Here is a 25,078-nt window from a genome sequence, read left to right as displayed (position 1 = left end):
CGATGCTTACTTAATACTTTTGTTTCTCTTATTGATATAACTGGTGTAGAATTTCTGGCAGCCGCGACCCTCATGTTTGTCCAGTGAGAAACAAACTGCGTGGCGGTGCTCATCTCTGCACAACTGAATTATTGAAGTACGTGTTTCGCGCTGACATTTTTTCGGGGACACTGCGTGTATATAACCAGATATGACTTCTTTTCCGTCTTCTGTGTCCGTTTTCTTGTTGCTCATGATTTTTCTTCAAGAGAGTGGAAATCTTCCAATTAGCTCGTCTATCTAGCCAGATATCGCTTCGGACAGGTAAACGTCTGCTGGCCCTAAATGATGGTTTTGGCTGAATGTACACGATAAAGCATCAAACTATTGGGTGTGAAAAAAACGATCACTGTTTATGACAAGACATGGGTTGGAGAGAGAGAGAGAGACGAATTTCGAAACAGTGGGTTTATTACCAGTATTAACAGTATGTGTTCTAGGACATAGGAGGCATCCAATCAATGTGTGTGGTTTCAGTCCTGCAGTGACTCTTGGAGTGGAGAGACAGAGGGAGAACATAGCAATGCAGAGTACAGAGTTGTATATACAAACACAAACATGTGCATACACACTCATGTACACACATATACACATTCACATGCACACACAAACTTACCTGCTGAGCAGAAATAAATGAAAGGTTTAAGATTGGCCAGTAGTTTGACAGCTCACATTCTTTTGATAAGTGGTCTAATTACTGATAATTTGAATGGTTTAGGAACATAGCCAATGTTCAAGGAGGAGTTTATTAAATTTAGTAAAGGTTCAGTTACTTCAGGTAGGATTTCCTTAAGGAAGTGTGAGGGCAGTGACTCTAGTAAGCAAGTGGAGGATTTTGAGCACGAGATCAGAGATGTAGGTTCTGGGTCTTGGATCGGTGTAAAGGATTCTAGAGTCGTTTTGGCTTGGTTGTTCTGATCTCTAAGTAGCTGCTCGATGTCATCTTAATACTATTAATGTTATCTCTAATGTGCTTACTTTTCTCATTAAAGACATTCATGAACTCATTACTACTCTGTGATGTTGTAATCTGAGTATTGGTGTGACTTTTATTTCTAAGTAGATGTGCAATTGTACTAAAAAGAAATATAGGATTATTTTGGTTATTTTCTATTAGGGTCGAGAGATAAGCGGTTGGAGTGTTCATATGTGCTTTTCTGTACTTGAGAAGGCTCTCCTTCCATGCAAGCTGGAAGACTACAAGCTTAGTGCGGCACCATTTATGTTCTATTTTTTGAGTGTTGTACAAATTTTTGTCCATAATTCTTTTATTCTTAAGTGGAGCAACAGCAAAACTGGCCTAAGATCAGTGAAACAAGGATGAACTTGTTCTTTTGACATGCATTTGGGATGTGGTACATTAATTTGTCCACTAGAGGGGGGATGTATTACTGTAGATGTTTTAAAGGGCCAGCGTGTCAATGAATGTTATCAACTTGAGTACAAAAGAGTGACCCCCAGTCATGACCTGAACTTGTCATGTGATGGTAAAACCAATAAAAGGGGGCTTATTTATTAATTTATTTATTCATTCTCTTGTTCTGTGTTCTGCCTGTCAGATGCTGCAGGGTAGGCCGTGGACCCAGAAGCGATAGAGACAGGTGTACTCTGGGTGACCCCAGTTACTGTGGACCGGTAGTTCCACCAGGCAGTACACCTCACTGGGAGACTCCTGCAAACAACACATCGTATTCTAATATATCACTACATACTACAATATTATATAACATTATAACATGGACTACACACTATAATACATCACACATAATCCCTTCACAAACACACACATGCACACACGTCGTGTGCTTGCACACAATCACACACTGTAATGCATTGTTCTTTACATATTTTCTGGAGGACAGAAAGAGCAGCAGTAAATGCTTTGTCAATATTTTATTATCAAAATATCCATATTTTACAGCATAATATAAAACACATAAGTATTGTACTTATCATACAAATACTGCACACATGCCTACTCAGTTATATGTACAGCAGATATTACTTATAGTAGTGTGTGTGTGTGTGTGTGTGTGTGTGTGTGAATATGTAAAGTATATATAAATACATTAAATACACTAACACCAATAATACATTATTAATAATATTAACACTACTAGCATTACAACAGTACTAACATTATTGGAATAAAAAGTGATGTGTAAATATTTCCATCTTTCTGTGTTTTGGTGAGTGACTGTACAACTTTCTTACAGGAAGTTGGTAGATCTGGATGGTTTCTCCATCTTGGTCATAGGTAAATGTTCCAAGAGGTTTTCCTTCCTCGTTTTCATGTGTCAGTTCAAGGGAAGTGCAGGAGTGTATAAGAATTAGGCTGTGTCACATTACACCCTGGAACCCCTTAAACAGGAGCAGCTCTATCACGAGATGACATTATTAATTAAAACTATTAATTAAAACTATTATTGTGCTTTCATTGGCTACATGTATTTAACATTGGTTAAAATACACTATTTTAAAAACCCACACAGCATAATGCATAAAATTAGATGCACATGCATAACAAAATCATTACAGCAGCCTCAGGCAACATTGGTGTTGTGTGTGTGTGTGTGGGTATGTGTGTGTTTTTATGACTCACATGAACGGTGAAGTCCTTTGGAGTGCTGTTTATGTGTCCAGTGGGTGACACGTTACGAGGGATGTGTTCCAAGGTAACGTGGGTAATCTGGACGGGGTAGGACACAGCGATAACCAGGAAATTTGTTATATGATATACTGGAAGAACACTTTGAAAGCCAATACTGTGCACTTAGAGAAGCTGACCAAGTGCAAGGAAGACCTGGTTAACTGTAAAGATATTCAAGCCTGGTTAACTGTTGTCAGATATTCGCTCAGCAAACATTCCATCGGCCAAGGTTGTGCTGGAAATGACTAATTTTGTTGGCTTACATTACCTCATATGCAATCACAGCTTTATCGAATGAAAATGGAAAAAAGAAAGAAAAAAATGATGCATTTGGATAGCAAGTCCACATGTGAAGTACAGACTGCATGGATGAGTAACTCCAAGCTGTTGGCACGCATTCTGCTAAAGGCAGTGCGTGCAGGAAAACTGCTATTAGCACGTCCATCATTTTTGAGGTGATTAACATTGCTGTTCTAAGACAGACATCTGTTTTTGACATCTTTTACTTTTACATCCAATAAATGGGGACTGCTCCATATTCTGTGTGATTTTCACAGTTTTCACTAAAACCACTTTCTGAAACACGCCCCTGGGTGTACATTTTTAAATCTAAATGTGCACTGACCTTTTCTGGCCAACACTGTGGATGTTTACTCACTGCGCTTAATAACAGACATGATCAGTACAACTGTGCATTTGTGTGTGTTTATCTATCAAAGTAGACTGTGTTTGTCTATAATTGTGACTTAGATCATTGTTAGATACTGGAGCCTTTCTGTTTTCAGGCACCCAACACAAGCTCTCTGCCTATCAGCCATGACATGACTGCTTGACCGCGAGCTGGTCACCCGAGGTCATCCACTCCCTCTTCTTGTCTCCTTTACCCCTCCCTTTCTGATCTCTCTTTCCCTGTTTCTCTCTAAGCACAGGAGTGGCTCATGGCTGGCATGCGAGCAGCTTGTGGCTCGTTCATGCAGAGAACATCTAATCTTTAAGAACCTTGTCTTTTTCGTTTTTACGTAGACCCTTAGAACATGCCTCACTTTTCCCCGTCATCCTGTAGATTTAGATAGTAGATATACGACACATATATACTCTGTGCTTTCCTCAATAAAGTGGAACTCTCTTGATTCACTACCCTGGTGTCAGTGTCTCTTGACTTCCCCAGATCGATCCGACTACAGAGGATGGAGGGCATAGGGTAACTTGGAAGAGATCAGACCTGAAGGACTGGTCACTTTGAACCAGTTTCTAACAGTGTTGGTCAGAAGTGTGATACTGTGCAGGTAAGTGACAACCTAGTATTTAATGTGTCTTCTTCCTGCTCAATATCTCTGTGCTTAAATTTAGTTTAAATTTAGTTTAGGTGCGTTTTTATCTAAAATAAGGTGGAAGAAGACTTGTCCATTAGTACGAGCTGAATGTTGAATTTTGTATTTGTTAGGCTGCCTGTTGAAAAGGTGGAGGAAGTCTTGTCTATTGGCACGAGTTGAATTTTGTGTACACTGTGTAAAGATTTGTTATCCTGCCTGAGACTTATTGAAACACAATTTACTGTTTATTGGTGAACCCTCCCCCCTCTGTACCTATTTGAAAGCTCTTTGTATAGTTGTATACTGGTTGTGATTTTGATGGGTGACCCATGGGTTCCGTTGTTGGTTATGTAAAACCCAAAAAAGGGGAAACCCCAAAGGATTGGATGTTTCGGTGTGGTTTGTGAGCTGTACATCGATAGTCTGGCTGGTTGGACTGAATGTGCTGGGTTTAGACACTATCCATGTACAGGCTCGTTTGAAAGAGGGTTCATAGTGCTTAGTGCTATGTTTATTTATGAGGGATATGGGGAGCCTAGCTGGGATTTTCAATATATGAAGAATTCTTGGCAGACCTGGAGTAAGGCCAAGCCAGTGTGGGACAAGGCACATGGTGTAAAACCCAATAAGACTCCTGGGTCTGAAATAATCATTTTTCCTGACACACAGCTGAAAGGATCCCCTCCTCCACTTGTGAAGCATGCACTGATAAGAGAGGCTGCCGCTCAGGCAGATGTTTCTGTGTCGAAGGCCACACACACATCTGAGCTAAATCAGGAAGCTGAGAGGGGGACTTCTAGAGGAGGAGCGGATGGCAAGCCGCACCCGCCCTCTACACTAACCTCACCTCTCTACAGCAGGGTGAGACTTTGGCGCACGGCTCCAGCCACCCTGTGAATATTTCTACTCCATTCATGATACTGGGTGAGAAACTGTGTGGAGTTATGCCTCCTAGCATGACTGATATTAAAAATAGGTGGCTATCACATTTTTGTAGATGATTCATGTTAATGCTCCTTCATGCACATACCCTATGTCCTTGACGTGTGAAGCTGTCTTCATGTTTTCTCATTGCTTGGTGCCGAATGATATCGATCTGTGTTTCTTACAAACTCAGGGTACACAACAGGACTGCTCTCACTGGGTTGATTAGGGCTGTAGTCCTGATAAAAATGGTCTAATCCGTGACCCGGATGGGCGTATCACCCTTCCTAAATCTATTTTGCCAGTACTTGCTAGTGATTGTAGACAGGTTTTCCACGTGGACTGAGGCATTTCCTTGTTCTAAGGAAGACACCTGCACTGTGGTTAAAATCCTGGCCAAGGAGATAATACCGAGGTACGGTGTGCCTCGGGTAATAGATTCGGATCAGGGACCCTGTTTTATTTCTAAGGTAATTCAAAAACTATGCACCTACCTAACTATTGACTGGAAGTTTCACATCTCATCATCCTCAGTCATCTGGCATTGTTGAGAGAATGAATCATACCTTGAAAGAAAGGTTAACAAAGGTCATGATGGAAACAGGAAAGAAGTGGATAGATCTACTGCCAGCAGTGTTGTGTGAGATCAGAATGACGCCCAGTGCCACCACCAAATTGTCTCCATTTGAAGTAATTTTTGGTAGACCCCAACGCAACGTCTCTGCTTATCAGCCAAAATGTAACTGCTTGACCAAGAGCTCCTCACACGAGGTCATCTGCTCGCTCTTCTTGCATACTTTACCCCTCCCTTTCTCTTTTGCTCTCCCCATCTCTCTCTACGTACGCGAGCAGCTCATGGCTGGGTCATGCTGACTGCATCTAATCTTTACTAACCTGCTTCTTTCCTTTCTACATAGAGCCTTAGAACATTCCTCACTTTTCCCTGTCATCCTGTATATTTATATAGTAGATATAGGACAAATATATATATGCTAACTGGCTTGTTAACTAACGGTTTAGGCATTTTATATCTAATATTAGCTAGCTAGCTAACATTAGCCCAAACATGTGGCTAGAGTTAGATTAGCCTCCTGTATTGACACTGTATTTTCATTATGTAGCCCCACCGATTTTCAGCAGTCGATTTTTCAGCCTTTTGACTTGGAACTATTCTGTTTACACTGGTGTTTGTAATGCTGAGTTACAGAAGATCGAGGTAAAATTATCAACGGCTTCCACCAATGAAAGAACCTCATATGGCTCAGAACCCCAAACGAGCACAACACACTTTGGGGTTCCTACTGTCTCACTTTGTGCAGTACGCCACTGTCTTCGTACAGTTTTCCTGAAGGTAGAAAAAGATTTCTGTACAGGTATTGCTGGGTCACAGGTGACAGAACCATGGAGTGGCCATTTTACCTCTGCAGCTGAATGTGTGCATAGACTTTTGTTCAGTGCAACTGGAATGCATGTGGAGGATAGGATGGACCTCCCTGAGGAGTTCCACAGTTCAGTCATTGAAGCTGTGTATGATGAGCTCCTCAGAAGAATTAAGGCCAGGAAAAATGTGAATGTGATCCAAGGATTCATCAGTGGGGGTTTGGTGCTTGGAGGAGCTTTATCATTTGTTAATGTTATTCAGAGGAAAGACAAGTTCGTCTACTGTCCCTCCACAGACGGCCCCAGATCTGCAAAGCCGACGACAGTAAGTACCACTGTATCTGGTGTGGCTGAAGCTAAGACCAGGCAGACACACTAGATACATCGCCTAATGGGGAGGATCTCAAGAACTGTCAGGAAGGTAAAGTAGGGCTGACAGTGGCGTTTACATCATATGGGACATCAGGAATAAGGAGATTGTATTCACCTTTAGGGTCACTGTTGAAGGTAAGGCTTTAACCTGCCTGAGCACAGTCATGTTCAGGATATTAGTTCCATGTTTAAAAAATGTGGAAATAAATAAAGATGTACTGATGTAAAATGTAGACCAGTCACTTCACTCACTATCTGACAGGATATATAGACACATGTAGAGAGAGAATAAGGCACCATAAAACCCATAAACACGTAAATTTCATAGAACAAGTTTCAGTATGTAAATTCTCTTTAAGGTGTTTACAACATGTAGACAGTGGAAGGATTTTTGATGTGCTTGTAATGGTAGCAGTTCCTGGGATGAGCAGAGATTGGACATTGAGACCGCTTCCAAACGCACAACAGCATTGACAGGCACACACGCCTGCTCCCTGCTTTCATAGATCCAGTCAGTGCAAACACCAGGAATTATAGGCAGAGGCATATCGGAATAGCGACAAACGAATAAGAACAACAGGGTGCCTTTGTAACACGTTTCAAGTAGAAACTAGTACTGTGTAAATTATCTATCATATGTCAGGTTTATATATGCTTATATTGTGTGGTATCTGGAATTTCTAACCGTCATTTGAAAATTAAGTACCAGAATCCTTTATCGTTTTATTTGAAACTGCATGCTAGATATTTAGCTTACTTTGAACTCTGTTCTCAGACATATATAGCGACGTGTACGGTGTATGTATGAATATTAAGTCTTTATCATCACGGTGCTCTACTGGGATACTTGTAAAAGGAGTTTGAGTTACCTCCAAAATGGAGGCGCTGTGTATTGTATTCACTCACTGACATCGAGTACTGTATATTAATTTGGGGAGAATCCAGATGTACATTTGTTGACTTCTCACTTACTTAAAAAATGGAATAAAGTGACTTGGCCCTAAGATGAATGAAAATGTAGTCTCAAAAGCTGCCGCTTCTCAGGGCTGCAGTCGTGTGTGTTTACCGTGCGAACTTCTCCGTCTGTCATTCACGTTTAATTCCGTTACACCGCTTACCTGAAGTGGGTCACCACAGTAATGTGTTGTCTCTGTGATTTATAAAGCTGTCTGCTGATGACATGTAGATTCTTCAGTCCAAAGATGACAGACAAGGCATCGACAACTTCATCAAGTATTTGTGAAGGCCACAACGACTAGTAGATTTACTATTTAATGCTGTGTAACTTAGCTATCTGCTAACAGTACAGTTCCATTAACAGCGAGTTAACGTCGTTCAGCATAAAAGGGTTTTTATTCCAGTACAAATGAACAAAATTGCTTTGATTTCCTTGAGATACACTACATACCAAGCGAAGCAAATCTTTAAAAACAAATTTAGAAAAACCTCTGACTCGTTGGATTAATATACAAGCAGGAAATGTTCTGGTCAATACTTTGCTAGCTAGCTAGTGTTTGCTAACTAGCTAGTGTTAACACAGACTTGCCAGTCAGACCTGGGCGTTTTGTCATTTTCATGCTGACTTATTTCACCTGATCAGTCATTGATGGAAAAATGATATGTGAAATTATATGCTGATGGTGTAGGGATCTGTGCTGTGTGTCTACGGATAGAGGGTAAGTGTCCTCCTTTATTTTCCTTACTAAATATTTGCAACTGGAGAATAAAAAACAAGGTAAGTCCATTTGGTGGTAATCTGTGTGTGTGTGTGTGTGTGTGTGTGTGTGTGTGTGCTTGCTGCTCCTGAGGTTTCCAGGCAGCTTAACCCTGGAGAATCTCTTATCCTGGTTGTTCCCATCTCAGTGCCAGTTGAGATGTTTATTAACAGGACTAGTGACACCAGTCCAAACGCAGTCAGGTCAGTGTGTCTCTGAGTATGAGCAGAGAGTGTCATTCAGTTCCAGTCTGCAGCTGAAAGAGTCTGACAGTGGCGTTTACATCATATGGAACATCAGGAATAAGGAGATTGTATTCACCTTTAGGGTCACCGTAGAAGGTAAGACTTTAACCCGCCTGAGCACAGTCATGTTCAGGATACTCTCAGGTAACCTCATGTGTAAATCAAATAGCAAGATTTTATTTTCTTTATGTTTCTATCTGTGTGATTTTTGGTTGCTTATAAGTCTGCTGTCATTGTAGGAAAGAACACAGACACCGACATGACTTTTACTCCAGTAAAAGGTGAGTATTTATTATAATCTGCTGTTTTGTATTTCCATTAGTTTTAACTATATACTTCAGTATTAAGACAATCAAAATATAGTAAAACTCACTGTTTTGAATAATAAACACATTTACTGACCTCATAAATGCCTCATGCAGTGTTTGAGTGGACTTACTATGCTATACAATACTGGCAGTGCATGTCCACGTGCACGCGCACACACACAAACACACACACACAAGCGCACACACACAATCATCAGAGCCTTGGTTTTATCGAGTGTGGTCCTGTTGGTAATGTAAAGATTGTTATTCCCACTGAAGATCAGGGAGGTCAAAGCACAGGGATTTCTGATGTAATAATTCAATATAATAATAATATTCCCTTATTATGACTATAATATTTGCTTAATCTAATAACCGAATAATCCTGAAATATTCATAAACAACTAAAACCAGAACAATGGCTATTTTTTTCCACTTTGAATATAATTCCCCTCTGATTATGCCTGACTAGCAGGTGGGATTCCCAGGGTTCCAGATTAATGGGGCCAAGATACTGATGGCGGAACCTTCCAGAAGCTCCTCGTTTCTCGGCCAGGACTCTGGCACTGGGGATGTGAAATCCCATAATCTCCCATCATCCTCACCAGCAGCTCCGCCCAGTCTGGGGTCTGAACCAGTGACATGCTCAGCAACAATGTTTCTATGGTATTAAGAGCAGACCAGTAGATGGACAGGTAAGGTAGATGGACAGGTAAGTAAAACATCATGATGTCAGCCATCAGGAGGTAGAGTAGTCTCTGTAAAGCTTTATTAAAAGGAAAAATAAATGTAAAAAAAACAAAAACAACAAAAAAAAAAAACCACAACATGTACAAAAATTCCAGCTGTCTTAGAAAAATTCCTCCTCTCTCATGTTATCACACACAAAAACACAGGCTGCACATTTAGGACAAACATCAAATGCGCTGCAGTAAAACGCGGTTCCCACCTCTGACGCATCGCGGTTAAGGGGGCGGATATTTACACATATTACTAATTTGTCATTTCTGTTTCTGATCATGTGTCTCATCAGAACACAGCTGGCCCGACGTGACCAGGACACAGACACACACACACACGCACTATTTGAACTGGTTATCAATAAGGGTTCCCTTCATCTTTGCCTTCTTAGCTTCTAGTTCAGGCTGAAAAAAAGAAAAAGAGCAAAGCAGTTACACACACACACACACACACACACAGAACATGTACACATTAAAACACACACTGTGCCACACCAACACGCATTGAATATCTACACACTTCATTATATTTAACACACCACAAAGGTGTTTTTCATTATATATAACACACTGAACATGCCGTGTGAACGCAGTCTCATGTGGAACACACAGCCTGTGCTGTTCACCCAATCAGACAAATTTTCCCCTCAGTTCTACACGAGAGCTTTTACCCTCGCCTGATAGTCAGGTGTGTTCCACCGTGTGAGGGAGACGGTGGGTATATTTATTTGGTTATCTTTGTGAGCATGACTGTCAGAAAGTGTGTGTCCTCACCAGCTCTTTTCTTTTGTGTGTGTATGTGTGTGGGGTCTCACCAGTTCCTGCAGTCTTTTCTTACTCATTCCTTTCCTCTCTAGTTGTTTCTCAATTACTTTTGCATTCTGAGTATAACAGTCTGCCACCTCCCCCTGGAAGAAGCAGCCAATTACAACGTTCACATCACTTATTGTTTTAAATATTCCCTTTTAGAAAAAAAAAGGAATCAAATCAATTACTACAATATTCATTATAATGTTGATATGTATGAATTTGAATCTTTCAGGTATTTCAAAGCAATCACAAGTGTATCACATCAGACAACTGGTCACATCACAACAGGGAGGCAATCCCACTACATTTGAAGGACATGTGGAACTATGCAACTGCTTACACCAGGCAAGGGCACCCCAGGCGAAGCCACACCAGCAGGTTCCAGGTCCAGCCCACAGGACCCCTGGTCTGCATATGACTGTACTTCATCTAGGCCAACACACCTTCCTAAACTCATCAGGTAATTACCAAGCCCTTCACACCTCACTCCGGTGTGTGGAAGCAGGCCAGTGATCTGTGCAGAGTATAACGCACATCCTCAGCTAACTCAGGTAACTCCAAATACCCTGCTTAAAGAAGAAACACTGTGTACTAACAACAGCCAAACACGTATTCTGGCTAGAACTCTAGAATAATCTAAATTTTTATCATGAGCGAATCACAATCCATGCGGTTTGGTTTCAGTACAAAGATCCAATCGCAGCACAGCACTCACTGCCTCGATCCCTTCCTCTTCCTCATCAATGATTAACATGGTAACAGATCTGTACTTGCCCATGTCTTTGATGCGTTTCATCAGCACCTGGAAGACCGTTGTAAACACACACACACACACACACACACACACACACACACACACACACACACACACACACACACACACACACACCTGATAGTTAGGCAGCTAGTCATGACAAAAAAGTGAAAGGTTCATTCAGCCAATATGAATGATCTGAGTTCAATACTTAATTAAATCTCTGTATTAACAATTCACTATTTGCCATACAGTAGACAGCTCTGCCTTGAGATCTGAAGTAAATTTCTTTTTTATGTAATATGGAATGTAACGTGAAAAATACATTCTGGTTTTAAAAAACTTCTATTTTCTATCACTGTCAGTGTTACAACGCTACCACCTATTAGTAGATCGACTCAGTCTGGTTTTGTAGATTCATTTTTTTCACTTTATCAGATGCCTAAATGACAGAAAAATACATATAAACAAGTGTAAAACAAGCAATGTAAACACAAAACTCCACCAACAAACATATGTACAAGACAAGCCTTATAGGTGCAAAAAAACACAGAACCAAGGAGTGGAACTGATCGATCTTGAATCGCTAAATTGCAACTGTACCTAGAACAGTTTTATTGTTTTAGTTTATTGTTTAGTTTTGTTTTGTATTTTTGTTGATAGAAATATATGACTAGGGTTGCACAAGGCAGTGTGAACAGCAGGGCTCTTACACGCGTTTCCTGAACTTCCAGGGAGTCCCGTAGGGATGCAAGAATTCCCTGAACACGGATGTGACTATTTTAATGAAAGAGGAATCATTTTGGTCAATTTTTTAAATCTAAATGCAGTTAGCATAAGTTCCAGTGGGATGAAAGGCGTGTTGAATTCTAACTTCTGCTCTTTGGATATCAATAGGTGAAATGGCTATGACTGTGTGGATTATTCTGTAATCTGGATTAGGATGAAGTGAATCAAAAGAGTTCCACTTTATTGAGGAAAGCACAGAGTATATATGTGTCCTATATCTACTATCTAAATCTACAGGATGACGGGGGAAAAATTAGGAATGTGCTAAGGGTCTACGTAGACCGGAAAGAAGCAGGTTAGTAAAGATTAGATGCAGTCAGCATGACCCAGCCATGAGCTGCTTGCGTGTGTAGAGAGAGATAGGGAGAGCGAAAGAGAAAGGGAGGGGTAAAGTATGCAAGAAGAGGGAGCGGATGACCTCGGGTGAGGAGCCCTCGGTCAAGCAGTTACATTATGGCTGATAAGCAGAGACGGAGTCTATCAAAAATGACCTTAAATGGAGAAAATTTGGTGGCGGCATTGGGTGTCATTCTGATCTCACACAACACTGCTGGCAGTAGATCTATCTACTTCTTTCCTGTTTCCATCATGAGATGTGAAACTTCCAGTCAATAGTTAGGCAGGTGCATAGTTTCTGAGTTACCTTAGAAATGAAACATGGTCCCTGATCTGAATGTATTACCCGAAGCACACCATACCTCAATATTATCTCCTTGGCTAGGATTTTAACCACAGTGCGGGCGTCTTCCTTAGAACAAGGAAACACATCAGTCCCCTTGGAAAACCTGTCTACAATCACTAGCAAGTACTTCCAACTGACTGAAAGGGATATTCAGGAGCCAGTAAAGTATCATATTTGGCTTGTGTTTTACCTTGGTTGCTTCTGGCACAAGTTAAACAGCAATCTAGGAGGAGTTTTACAGTTATATGTATACAAAACTGTTTTTGAATGTTAGCCGTCACCCCCTTTGTGCGATGTGAAATCCCATGAAAATGATGCACAAGAAATGGCAAAAATAGATTTAGGAACGGTGACATGCCCCTCCAGGTCACGGATTAGACCATTTTAATCAGGACTACAGCCCTAATCAACTCAGTGAGAGCAGTCCTGTTGTGTACCCTGAGTTTGTAAGAAACGCACATTGATATTATTCAGCACAAAGCAATGAGAAAACATGGCGATAGCTTCACACATCGAGGATATAGTGTACGGGCATGAGGGAGCATTAACAGCTGCCCAACGTGCGGTCTCGTCTGCTAAGGCATTGCCAGTGGCCGTGTCAGACTCAAAGGTTGAGTCATGACCCTTGACCTTTAACGATAGCCAGCTGAGCTGGTAGTGTACATGCAGACAAAGGTGCAGACACTAGTCCTGGATTTGAAATGGTCTTGCCGTCCGAGGTGCGGAACCCCCTGGAGTGCCAAGTCTTAACAAAGTTTAATGTTTATTTTGTTTTTTAAATAGCATGACATTCAAATGTAGAGGCAAAAAGTGTGGAAATACTTTAACAATGACAAAGATGAAGTACTTTAACCTTTAGTATTTATGAGGAGTTGTGAATGCTGAGATGTCCACCACTAAGTTTAATAAAATGGATTTTACAAAAAACAAAAAAACAAAAACGTTCTTGTACTGAATAAAAGTGGAGGTCTTCTTTCACCTTTGCAGTGTTCTCTCTCTCTCTCTCTCTCTCTCTCTCTATATATATATATATATATATATATATATATATATATATATAATTTTTACTGGTGTGTAAATGCATAATTGAAGCAATGACTGTATTTCATCAAGTGTCATGTGACACAAAAATCTGCTGATTATTTAAACAAATCAGAAGCCTCTGAGTCATAAACAAATGCCTAGTGCCAGAAGCATTTTATAGTCCCATATGTGCAAGCTGAACAATATTCATAATTTGCTGTTGTTTTAGTCCTGTTTGGCCATCATTTTGCCTTCTTAATATGGCCATGTGCCTGAAAATCCTTTGTCATGGAGAATAATGCATGGTGTTGTAGGATAATGTATGTCTTGGACTGTTTCTCGATGAGGCAATAAATGAACAAAATATGGAAATATTAGTTTTAGCTCTCAGCATTTCTTGTGTTTAAAGGGTCTTAGGCTAGTGATATGTGCATTATTTTTTCTGTGATGTTCTTCTGTCCTTCTATGCTACTCTGTTGTCTTTCAGTAACAGTTCCAAAAATTCTGCCTTTGCTTTAGTTCTGCTTTATTAATATATTTGCTTGTGAGAGAATTAGACCTGGGACAAGCATGATATCTCAAACATTTCCTGAGATGTCAATGTTACTCTTCATGAATCTTCATAAATCAAAAACACACTGAGGAACTCTGGCCACATTTCATTTGAGCATACCCATGCACTGTGTAATCTTCAATATGCAATAGTAGACTAATTAAATAAGTTGTACATTTTTCAGGGTTATTAGCATGGAACATATACTTTCAAAGCATCGGCACAGTGGAGGCACTGAGATAGTGAGTGTTGCAAGTGTGTCGTGCCCAGCAGGGTGGCTGGAGTTTTCCTGCATGTCACTGTCACTGCAGAGTGGTCAGCCACCCAAAATATATTGGCAACTGCAGTCGTTTGGTCAGAAGCAAACCACTGATAAAGGGCTAGAAAATGTGTAGAAATGTGGATGGCGGCAGAATGGACCATGGACTCTAACTATGCAACCACAAGGTGCCTCTTGTAACGCTTGGAGTTAGTCCTATTTAAATTATGCTCCAACCCAGATTAGCAAAGAGCTTTGGCACTGGTAGAGAGAAGCCTGTGAAGCATGTGGAGGAGACGCGAGTCAGACTCAACTCAGTTATGCAATAATCTTGCCGGTTTATTCACTACGTGACAGCGGCTTGCTCTTGGAATCCTGTTGACAGTGCGTACATGAAATGTAGAAACGTCCAAAGCTCATAAACACATTGACAGAGAAATGAAATTAAGGACAAAAGAATCGCTGGGTCCAGTAAGGTCCGTCATGTACAGTACAAAAAAAAGTCTTCTCCTGTGTGGCATTCATGCACATGCATTTTCCGTAAAACACAACTTAAAGGGACAGCAGACAAATTATTGTCCGTTACACTCTGCACAACAGTAGGTATTTAGAATATAGTGCTGTGAGAGTGTATACACAGCAGTAAATTGCTTCTATTTCTATTTCTATGTGTATCAGAGGGTTTCTTCTAAAACCACTAGGAATGTTCAAAAGACCTCTGCATCATACAGAGAACTGGCACAGCCAATAGGAAGGAAGCTTTCATACCGGGGGTGGAGAGAGCGGCGGAAAGTTCATTAATATTCATAAAGCTGTTAACACAATAGGAGCGGGTACTGGCGCAGACAATCATGCTACTGTGTAAGTGATTTGTAGCTAGCTAGTGTTTGTCCACACTCCAATTATAATCAGTCGTTAGGCTTACTGACCTTTAGAATTCACATCAAAAGATGAGAGGTGTCAGTAGATTTGGAAAAGAGGAAAGGTGGCTACACAAAGCTGCCACCAATAAGACCAAACCACAGTGCTCAGAAAGCAAACAACGTTCAGGTATGTGTATACACATATTATTTAAACGCTGAAATGAAGGAGCATGTGTTTTTGAATCTTTAAATTGTATGGTATACCTTAAAAATATTTGTACTGGTGCCTCTAGAATGAAACAAATAGAAATACATTTTTAGTACATTTTAATAAAAGGTTGTTTGGCTATGATGGAAGGTTGTGTATGGTTATGTGTGCTTGTGTTTCAGTATGTAAATTCTTGTGTGAAAAATACCTTGTATACTTTGTTTAGGCTCTTGATGTGGCTGTGCACAGTCCAGAAACTAGAGACAGCACACATTTTGTGTGTCTGTCTGTGTGTGTATATGTTACTTTCCAGGGAATAAAATTGTCTGTACATGTTTAAAAAATGTCAGTATAAGAAGTCAGTATAACTTCGGGAAGGAAAACTATGTTCCAAACACAAGTCACTCGTTGTCTTCCAGTGAATCAAATAAACACATCAGTATATTGGATTGTAATTGACATGGTGTGCCAGAATTGTACGTTTAGTATTCATGTTTGAAGAATTACATAACTTTTGCTCTCTTAGCCTTCATCTTTATTCAAGGCTTTATGACTTATCTTGGGATATGCATCAAACCTTACCAATGTACTGCTAGTCAGATTCTTTTGTTCTGTCCTATTTGTTGATATTTCAAACTGAATAGTAAGAAAAGGCAATACACAGTGACCAATAAGCAATAAAAAATTAATGAAAAGCTACAGACACACTGTTAAATGGGCTGACCCAGATATTTATCACCAGAGACCTAGAGCCCTAAACACTTGCACAAGTCATTGTTTTGACTTATCTGGGTCCTAATCAGATGATTCATACTATAGCTAAGCAATTTGACCCAGGAGTACATTTCACTGCGCATCATTTTTAAAACCATGACAAAAACAATACAGTTTTCTATCTATGTCACCAGCCCAGCACACAGCCAGTCTCATCGATGGAGCTTTCATAACTTAGAAAGGACCAGCTCAATAAGCCCTTGGTGCTAGATGCTATACACAAATGGTGCACTGTCTGAACTGGACCTAGAGTAGGAAATGAAAAGTAATTAACTAGTAATAGTAATCGCATGGACTGAGAGATTTATTGAGTCCATTCTCTCTCTCGTTCCCTCTCTCTCTCTATCTCTCTCTCTCTGAGGCATTTTCATTATTTATTGCCTAGCTAACAAATCTGCAGAGACATCTGAAAACCTCTGAGTTCAGCTTGATAAAGAAAATGTTTTTAACCCAACAAAAACCCAATCTGTTTACTGAAAGGTTGAAGCTCATTTTCTTAAAGAGCAGGGTGCAGTGTTGATCTCTAGCTTGCAGACCACATCTATACCAGCTCCATTCCTGAGTCACCTGCTACATGCTAGCTATCTTAGCTACCTTTGCGGATTTTCAACTTTCATTATTAGGTTTTACACGTGTGATGTTTACAGCGTGTACTGTTTCTGATACACGTTGGCTTGATTTTCGTGTGGTTGAATGAGCAGATAAATTGATTAAAATCTAAAGGGACAAAACCTTGAACCGTGCAAGATTTAGCAGGTTTAGCAAATTGATATTTATGTAGAGATGGTACTTGTGGCATAATTATGATGTAATAAAGGGGCTGTGAAGTCACACAAGTTATCACATTAATCACGCCTTTCACCATTCCCATAGTACTCATTTGCTTCGTTGCTGCTTATTGTATTTGGCTGAGGTCTGTTCCCCAAATACTAAAAGGCTTATCGATCTTTAGAATTCACATCAAAAGACGAGAGGCGCCAGTAGATATGGAAAAGAGGAAAGGTGGCTGCACAAAGCTGCCACCAATAAGACCAAACCACAGTGCTCAGAAAGCAAACAATGTTCAGGTACGTGTATACACATTTTATTTAAATGCTGAAATGAAGGAGCATGTGTTTTTGAATCTTTAAATTATATGGGATACCTTAAAAATATTTGTACTGCTGCCTCAAGAAAGAAACAAACAGAAATACATTTTTAGTACATTTTAATAAAAGGTTGTTTGGCTATGATGGAAGGTTGTGTATGGTTATGTGTGCTTGTGTGTCAGTATGTAGATTCTTGTGTGAAAAATACCTTGTATACTTTGTTTAGGCTCTTGATGTGGGTGTGCACAGTCCAGAAACTAGAGACAGCACACATTTTGCTCCACTTGTTCTACCTCCAATCAATGGTAGCCATCCACTACCATTTCAGAGAAAAAAAGGTAAAGAACTATAAAGTCTATACATTCTAGAGAAAATTACATGGCAATTAATTCCTGTTGGTTTTTAACACATGGTTTCATATGAAGAGTCGTAATATATTTTTAAACTGAGCCTTCTCATCTGAACATAGCTCAATTTCAAGATGGCAAAATCAGCTGTTGCCATCTGTTAATTAATAGCATTGGATGATTCTTTAGTATAACTCTGCCCCGTAAATTTAGGTTCATATGAGCAGCTGCAGGAGACTGGTCTGGATGGATGTCATGACATTGAAGCTTCCAAAGAGCAGCTGGAGATGGAGAGATGTAATCTTGAAGCTGAGTATAAGGAACACCAAGCGCTTCTGCAGAGCCTCCTGTCAGAAAGGGATGAACTCTGCCAGTTGAACAGCGAGCAGCAGATGATAATAGCTGACTGGTTGGAAAGGGAAAACGTGCCAATGCCTGTGTGTACAAGGCGGAGTCGCCATGGCTACCAGGACCAGCTAAAAATTCTAGAGGACCTAAAGTTGCAGTGGCAGTGCAAATCACAGCTCTACCAGCAGCAAGTTGAAGAACTCCGGCCCCGGTGCCAGGAGAAGAAGAAGCAGTGGGACTGTGAATATCAAGCCTTCATCATGATGATGCAAGAAGTACTCCTTGCGGCTCTCGCCCGGCGGCTGGGAAAGCGGGCAGCTCTTGTTGAGGTGAAACGGCTCCTTGCAGCTGAGCAGAAGACGGAGAATAAGCTCACTGCTGCAAAAATACGGAACCTTGCGCTGCAGATGAGGGTACAAAGCCGGGAAGAAGCTATTGGAGAACTGGAGGAGAGGACAAAGGCTGAAAAACTGAAATTTGAAAATGAGAATTATAAGACTATGATCTTGGAGTATGAAGAGGAGGTTATTCGAATAAAGAAAGGAATTACCAGCACTAGAGAGGTATGACGTCCTATTAAACTCAGTAGATTAAGACTAATGTGGGTGCAACTTCTGTTGATTTTTTAGATAGCCATGGAACTGTCAAGTAGACTTGAAAACATAACAAGACCCATCCCATAAATCCCATCACAAAACTTGGAAATTTCGAGCCCCCATTTAAAACTGAAAATGCAGTAAATTTATTGCCACGGAGTAGGATGGGAAGATGTATTGTACAGTAGTAGAGTCTTGAAGGCATAGAAAATAATCTCAGTATTGTGTACCTCCACTCTCAGTTCCAGTCACATCTCAAAGAAACGATCAACTTTGTGGAGCTGGAGATCCAGGCCAAACTAGCCAATCTGGCCAAGATAAAGGCAATGATCGGCAACAAACGGAAAGCTCTGGCAGGGGTAATGATAACTAAAGACAAGCTGCGTGCAGACAATCTGCGCCTGTACCAGCGCTGCAGCCTGCTGAGAAACAAGAAGCTGCTCCAGGATTTTGAGAAGGTGAAGGATGCATGCGAGGACCTGCAGAGCCAAATAGACATTCTCAAGAGGCAGCATGAAAAGCTCTCTGTCAAGTGTAGCACAGTAAAGAGCAAGCTGAAGCAGAGCAGGCCACTGCAGCATTGTGTATAACACAGTTGAACACACACGTGTACACGTATATACACAAACATGCTGTATGCTCTTTGTGCAGAACTAAAATAAAAACAGTACACTGTTATATTTGAAAATAGTGCTGTGTTGACCATAGCATAAAGATAATGTTTTGTTCTGTCCTATTTGTTGACATGTTGAAGCTCATTATCTTACGGGCAGGGTCCAGCATTGATCTCTCGGTTGTAGACCACATCTCTACCAGCTCCATTCCTGAGTCACATGCTATCAAAAAGCTAGCTCCTGCTATCACTGCAATAAGCAGGGTGCTCCAAGTTGAATGTATATAGAGGCAGCATTGTGCTTTTTGAGGAGTACTGGTCATGCAGCAGTGACATGAGAGCATCTCTCTCTTTCTCTTTCTGTCTTTTTTCAGTTTGTTGGAGGTCCACTATGACAGTGTAACTGTCCATGGTGCTCAGTGATGTCAGTGGAAACACTGATTGAAATAGGCTACAAGTTGGTACTATTCTTTATCTGAACATGGTGATTACAATTTATAAAATGTCACCTGCACTTTCAATTTGTTTTTGCAACTACCCTCTCAGCCCTCTGGTGATTCCATCTGTTTCTCTATATCACCTGCAAAGAATTAAATGTTGCTGTACTAAGAGAACAAGTAATTAGAAACCAGCACTATGGACAATCACTTCCTAGAAAAATGAATACCTAACAATTTACGTGTTCAAAAAAGTATGGGGAGTTAGAGTATAGCATGCGTCATCCACAAGTTACACAAGTTATGTTTTAAATCCTGACCACATTAACAGTAACAAGCAGAGCAAATCATGTGCAAGCTCTTATCATGTTCATATAAATGGCCCACCATGCCTTCTACATGCACACTGCTTCCCCCACATATGCCAAAGGTCTGTAAAAATCTAATAAGAATGATGTATACCATATGCAATATTATAAATATGTATCCTTAAAAATACTTATAGGTAATGCTTGAAATAATATGTAGCATAGAAGTAGCACATAACCTTTTGTACTAAATTATAATAATTTCTAATAGCCATTGTAAGAAATGTTCATTTAAGAACACTGAATAAATTATCTCTAAATCCTCATAGTGATCACAAATATAGATGCTCTGAGGAAAAAAGTCTCTGTACCTGTCCTGGGCTCTAGGATAAGCAGTTAAAAACTTTGGCTTCATCAGGGTTTTTAGTAACCAATCCAGAAACCTCTCTTCCTGCTTCTAAATTATTTTGCATGTCAAAAAATACAAAACAAAACCAGCAGTAAAAAGTTATCCTGACCATGGCATGTCAATCCCACAAAGAAGCATTTGCAGTGCTAGTTCACATCATCTACAACTCATTCTTAAAGAGGGCTTAGTATTAATAAACTATGGCTTCTGATATTGATGCTGTGGACCTCTGAAGAGGGAAGCATACTTCACATCTTACAGCCCTTCCTTCAGAGGCAGCCATTTTGGTCTTCATCTTGGCAGCATACTGGTGTGCTGTTGAGCTGCCCTCCTGCGTTGGCTTGATTGTAACACCCTCTTTATTTTTTAGAGCACAGTGAAGGAAAATAGAAAGTCATCCTGTTTTCTCCCTCAGGAATGCTTTGCTATCCAAGAGAGGACAAAAAGCCCTCCCTTGAGCAATGCTAATGGTTGTCACACTGCTCAGCCGACATCTGTTCTAGGTTGTCTTGCCGGTAGGGGCCACTAAGTTCCTCTGGACGACGCAGCTTCCCTGGTAGAATAAAACATCAGGTGCTTTTTCTGATGTTATCCTCCAGTTGTTTGTGACTCTTGTTTGGGATTGAATGGTTCACTAAAGCCTTGCGGTGTGTAAATCGGTTTCTGCATCTATTTGGTGCAAAACCAGTGCAGGCCTAACTTTAAATTGAATACTGCTTGCTGCAAGCCAGTGTGAAATTGGTTTTGAAGATTGTGTTCAGACTCTGTTCTGATCGTGGCCATGTTCAGTTCACAAGCATAACATGCTGCACTCGAATGCTCACTTCAGCTTCTGAGTCCTACTTGAACCCATGAGCCACTCCTCATTGCACTGAGGAGCCTCTGAGTACAAACTTTCTCATCTTCACTTCTGCAGACCTCTAAAATGGCTGGTGACAGGAAAGATTAATGTTATATAAAAGTTATACAAGTGTTTTATAATATTTTGCTGGGCAGGAAATTGTTATAGTTTCCAAATTTTGTCTTAACAGTTACTCTTCATGCTTATCTTTATGATCTAGTTGGAATCTTGCTAGTTAACTAGATAGGTTAGCTAGCAAGACATTTGGACAGATTCAAATCCTTGTTTTTCACTGGAAATTCATTAATTCAGCCACAGCACAAACACATCAACCAAAATTAAACATTGTCAATGTGCCACATTTTTGTTGTGGCTTAACACTAATGTGTGTTGTCACTTAATGATGTCTTCTCTAATTTCATAATTTTTGCTTTGCAGTTGCTGTTGTGTTGTGAATCTGGGCAGCTGTTCAAAGAGTAGGATGAGGCTTAGAGGTTTTCAAGATTCTTTATTGTTGTTTTGTTGAATTACAAAATAGCTGAACAATTTCTCTAAAGCTGCTGCTCGTTTCCTTTTACCCCACAACCCATCTGTTGAACAGAAACAACAAAGTCCAGCAGCTCACTTGTGGCAAGTCCAGACACTCTCTCTGGTGGGGCTTTATTTCATCCATTTACTTCTTTCACTTTTTCCCCTGACATCTTGAATGCAGACAGACTTCCTGCTTTATTTAGATACTCATTCCATTGAGCAACCTTCAGGTCTGTGCAAACAACCAGAGGGAAGCAATGTCCAGCAGCAGGATAATCAACATGAGAAAGGTTCAGGAATCTCCAGGACAAATATTCAATCTTGTAAAACAGCATGTTACTTTGATGAAGAGTTAAAATGTTTTTATTTTATACTCTGTAATGCTGAAGCAAAAAATCTCAAAAATGGAGATCTTCTTTAATTTATAAGATGGAAGGGGGTTGGGCTCATAGATTAATTTATGGGCCAACACAAGCCGAACGTCACAGAATGCTCGCCTGTCACAAGTCAAGTGGTTTGGCTTACCGCGTGCAGTGGGGGGATCTTGTATGTTTGTTTTGTAGCCACGCTTCCAGGATTGCACACACCTGCACAGGGTTTACTGTCTGTCTACTTAAACCCCTGTCAGTGTGTGCACCGTTGTTGGTCATTGTCTCTAGCTTAGTCTCTTGAGTCTCTTGTGTAAAAAAAAAACCCATAGCAAGTAACATCTGTGTTTGTTTTCACTGTTTTTGTATTATGTGTAGATCGTTAGTGTTAAATGTTTAATAATGTTCACTGTTATAGTTGTATGTGATTGCCACCTGTGTTTTCTGTGTTTAATGTTAATAAATGTTTCACAAAGTCAAGGGAGTCTGTGTGTCCTGGCCCACGCCTTATGGCGCTCAGGCCAGCAGCAACATTACAGAATGACCAACCACCACAGGACACTTACTCCCTCGGCAAATGATGGACTTCCTAGCAGGAGGTGTGTGAGTTAATGTCTAAATGTAACATTCGTAACCATTTTTGTCTACCTTGTGTTAATGTTAAAAATCGTTAGTGCTAAGTGTCTCTATGTTCACTGTTTGTGTTACACGGGAGTGCCACTATAGTCTTTATGTTTTATGTAAATAAATGTTTGTCCACGTCGAGAGAGTCTGTGCATCCTGCTCTACGTACTTCAGCACTCGGGCCAACACGTTACAGAATGACCAACCACCTCAGCTAAAGACAGACTTCCTAGCGGGAGATGCGTAGGCACCCCCACCCTGCTGCCTGGATCCCAGGAGATTGGGGAGAGGACCGTGACTGGTGTCTGTGTCCACCCCGGAAGTGGAGGGGAACACCCCCAAGAATTTCTTGGGGGTGCGGGCCTTGAGCCTGGGCCGAGGAAGACCGAAGTGCACCACAACAACCAGAAAGAGGGCGGTTGGGTGGACCCATCGGGATCTCCAGTGGGGCAGAGCTGAAGCCCGTGTCCCTTCCCTTCAGCAGGCTCACCAGCGAGACTGGAGGGGTCTGCCCAAAGCCCCAGAAGCAAACCGTCGCTGGGATACTCCTAGAGTGGCAGGCGAGTGGAGGACCGCTGGGGGAGGTAGCACGTCTGGAACCGGGGCGGACGTGCACCCCTGCATGTCCATTGAGGCCACGGACACGTACAAGGTGCCTGCGCAGACAGCGGGCACCATGTCACAGCACCTTATATGTTTGTGTGTGGGCGCTATTGTTTGTTTGTGTTTACAACTTTTGTACATCTACAGGCGTAACGTTGTTGGGGGCGTACCGGACTGCCCTGAGAGAGACAGAGAAGCTGCCTTTCTCCCAGGCGGCTGCTTGTGTGTACATGTTCACGGCGTCCTGAGACTCGCGTTCACTGGAAGGATGTGTTGGGAGCTGCGCCTCTTAGGAGGGGGTTCTGTAGCAGAATGCTCGCCTCTCGCGAGTCACGTGGTTTGGCCCGCCACGTGCAGTGAGAGGATCTTTGTTTGTATCCATGCCTGCACACACCTGCACCTTGTTTGTCTTTGTGTATTTAAACCTGCGTCAGTGTGTGCAGTGTTGTTGGTCATTGTTGATGTAGCGTGTTGTTCGTGAGTTAATGTCTAAATGTAACATTCATAACCGTGTTTGTCTAGCTTGTATTAATGTTAAAAATTGTTAGTGTTAAGTGTCTCTATGTTCACTGTTTGTGTTATATGGGAGTGCCACTATAGTCTTTATATTTTATGTAAATAAATGTTTGTCTACGTCGAGAGAGTCTGTGCGTCCTGCTCCACACCCTTCAGCACTCGGGCCAACGCGTTACACTGAGAGGACACAGAATCTCTATACTCCCTTATGTTTTATGTTATTAATATGTCTAATTCAATGTTAAAAACCTCTTTTCCCTATAAACACTCTTTTTATTACCTCAGTATATACATAGGTTGCGTATATACACAATATGAACACAGTATATATACGTATATACACAAACACAAGGTATATATACACAAGTACAAACACAAGGTATATATACACAATTACAAATGAGAAAAACATGTGAGAACAATGAAGTAAGGCAGAGAATACCAGACAAGGGGCGACAGAACTGGCATCAAATAATGTTCTAATCATTCTTTAGGGAATCTGTCAGTCACATATGTTATGTACAGTATCTTCCAATGAAAATTCACAAAAATCAGCCTTTGTGTACTGTTATTCACGTCACACATATCTCACTCATATGTATTTCGGTTGTGGGCCTCACTGAGCTTGACAACATAGGTTTTTCTGCAGTTGTCAAACTTTTCAAGCTAGTTGTAGACATTGCACCTGATCTGTGAACTTTTCAACAGTATGAAACAAACTGGTCTTTTTTCTGTTGTGTTTAGCTTCACTTTTTATTGCTCAATTGGCTAAAACTCAACAAAGGGAAGTATGATTGTGACCCAGTCTGAAAGATGGTCAGAGATAAATAAGGGCTGATATATCAGTACAAAATTGGGCTTATGTAATGCTTAGACATCCACGGTCAAATTGTTTTCTCAGTCATTAATTGCTGTTCTCAATGTCTTGTCAACTTGATGTTGTATTATGTGTTTGTTTTCTGCTACAGAAGAAGCTGACAGATTTGGCCAGTGCAGTGCAGAGAGAAACTCAAAAGGATCCACCTGTCACAACAGAGGACTTTCATAT

General features: G+C 40.8%; 1 protein-coding gene across 2 annotated transcripts in view; it reads left to right on the top strand.

The window, feature by feature from the left end:
• Positions 1-25,078, top strand: part of LOC113569406 (NACHT, LRR and PYD domains-containing protein 3-like) — a 429,360-nt gene that overhangs the window by 192,353 nt on the left and 211,929 nt on the right. The window lies entirely within an intron of this gene.

The sequence above is a fragment of the Electrophorus electricus genome, chromosome 1 (assembly GCF_041902795.1).
Source record: "Electrophorus electricus isolate QZ-2024a chromosome 1, ASM4190279v1, whole genome shotgun sequence".
Lineage (NCBI taxonomy): Eukaryota > Metazoa > Chordata > Actinopteri > Gymnotiformes > Gymnotidae > Electrophorus > Electrophorus electricus.
This window is presented reverse-complemented; position numbering and strand designations above follow the sequence as displayed.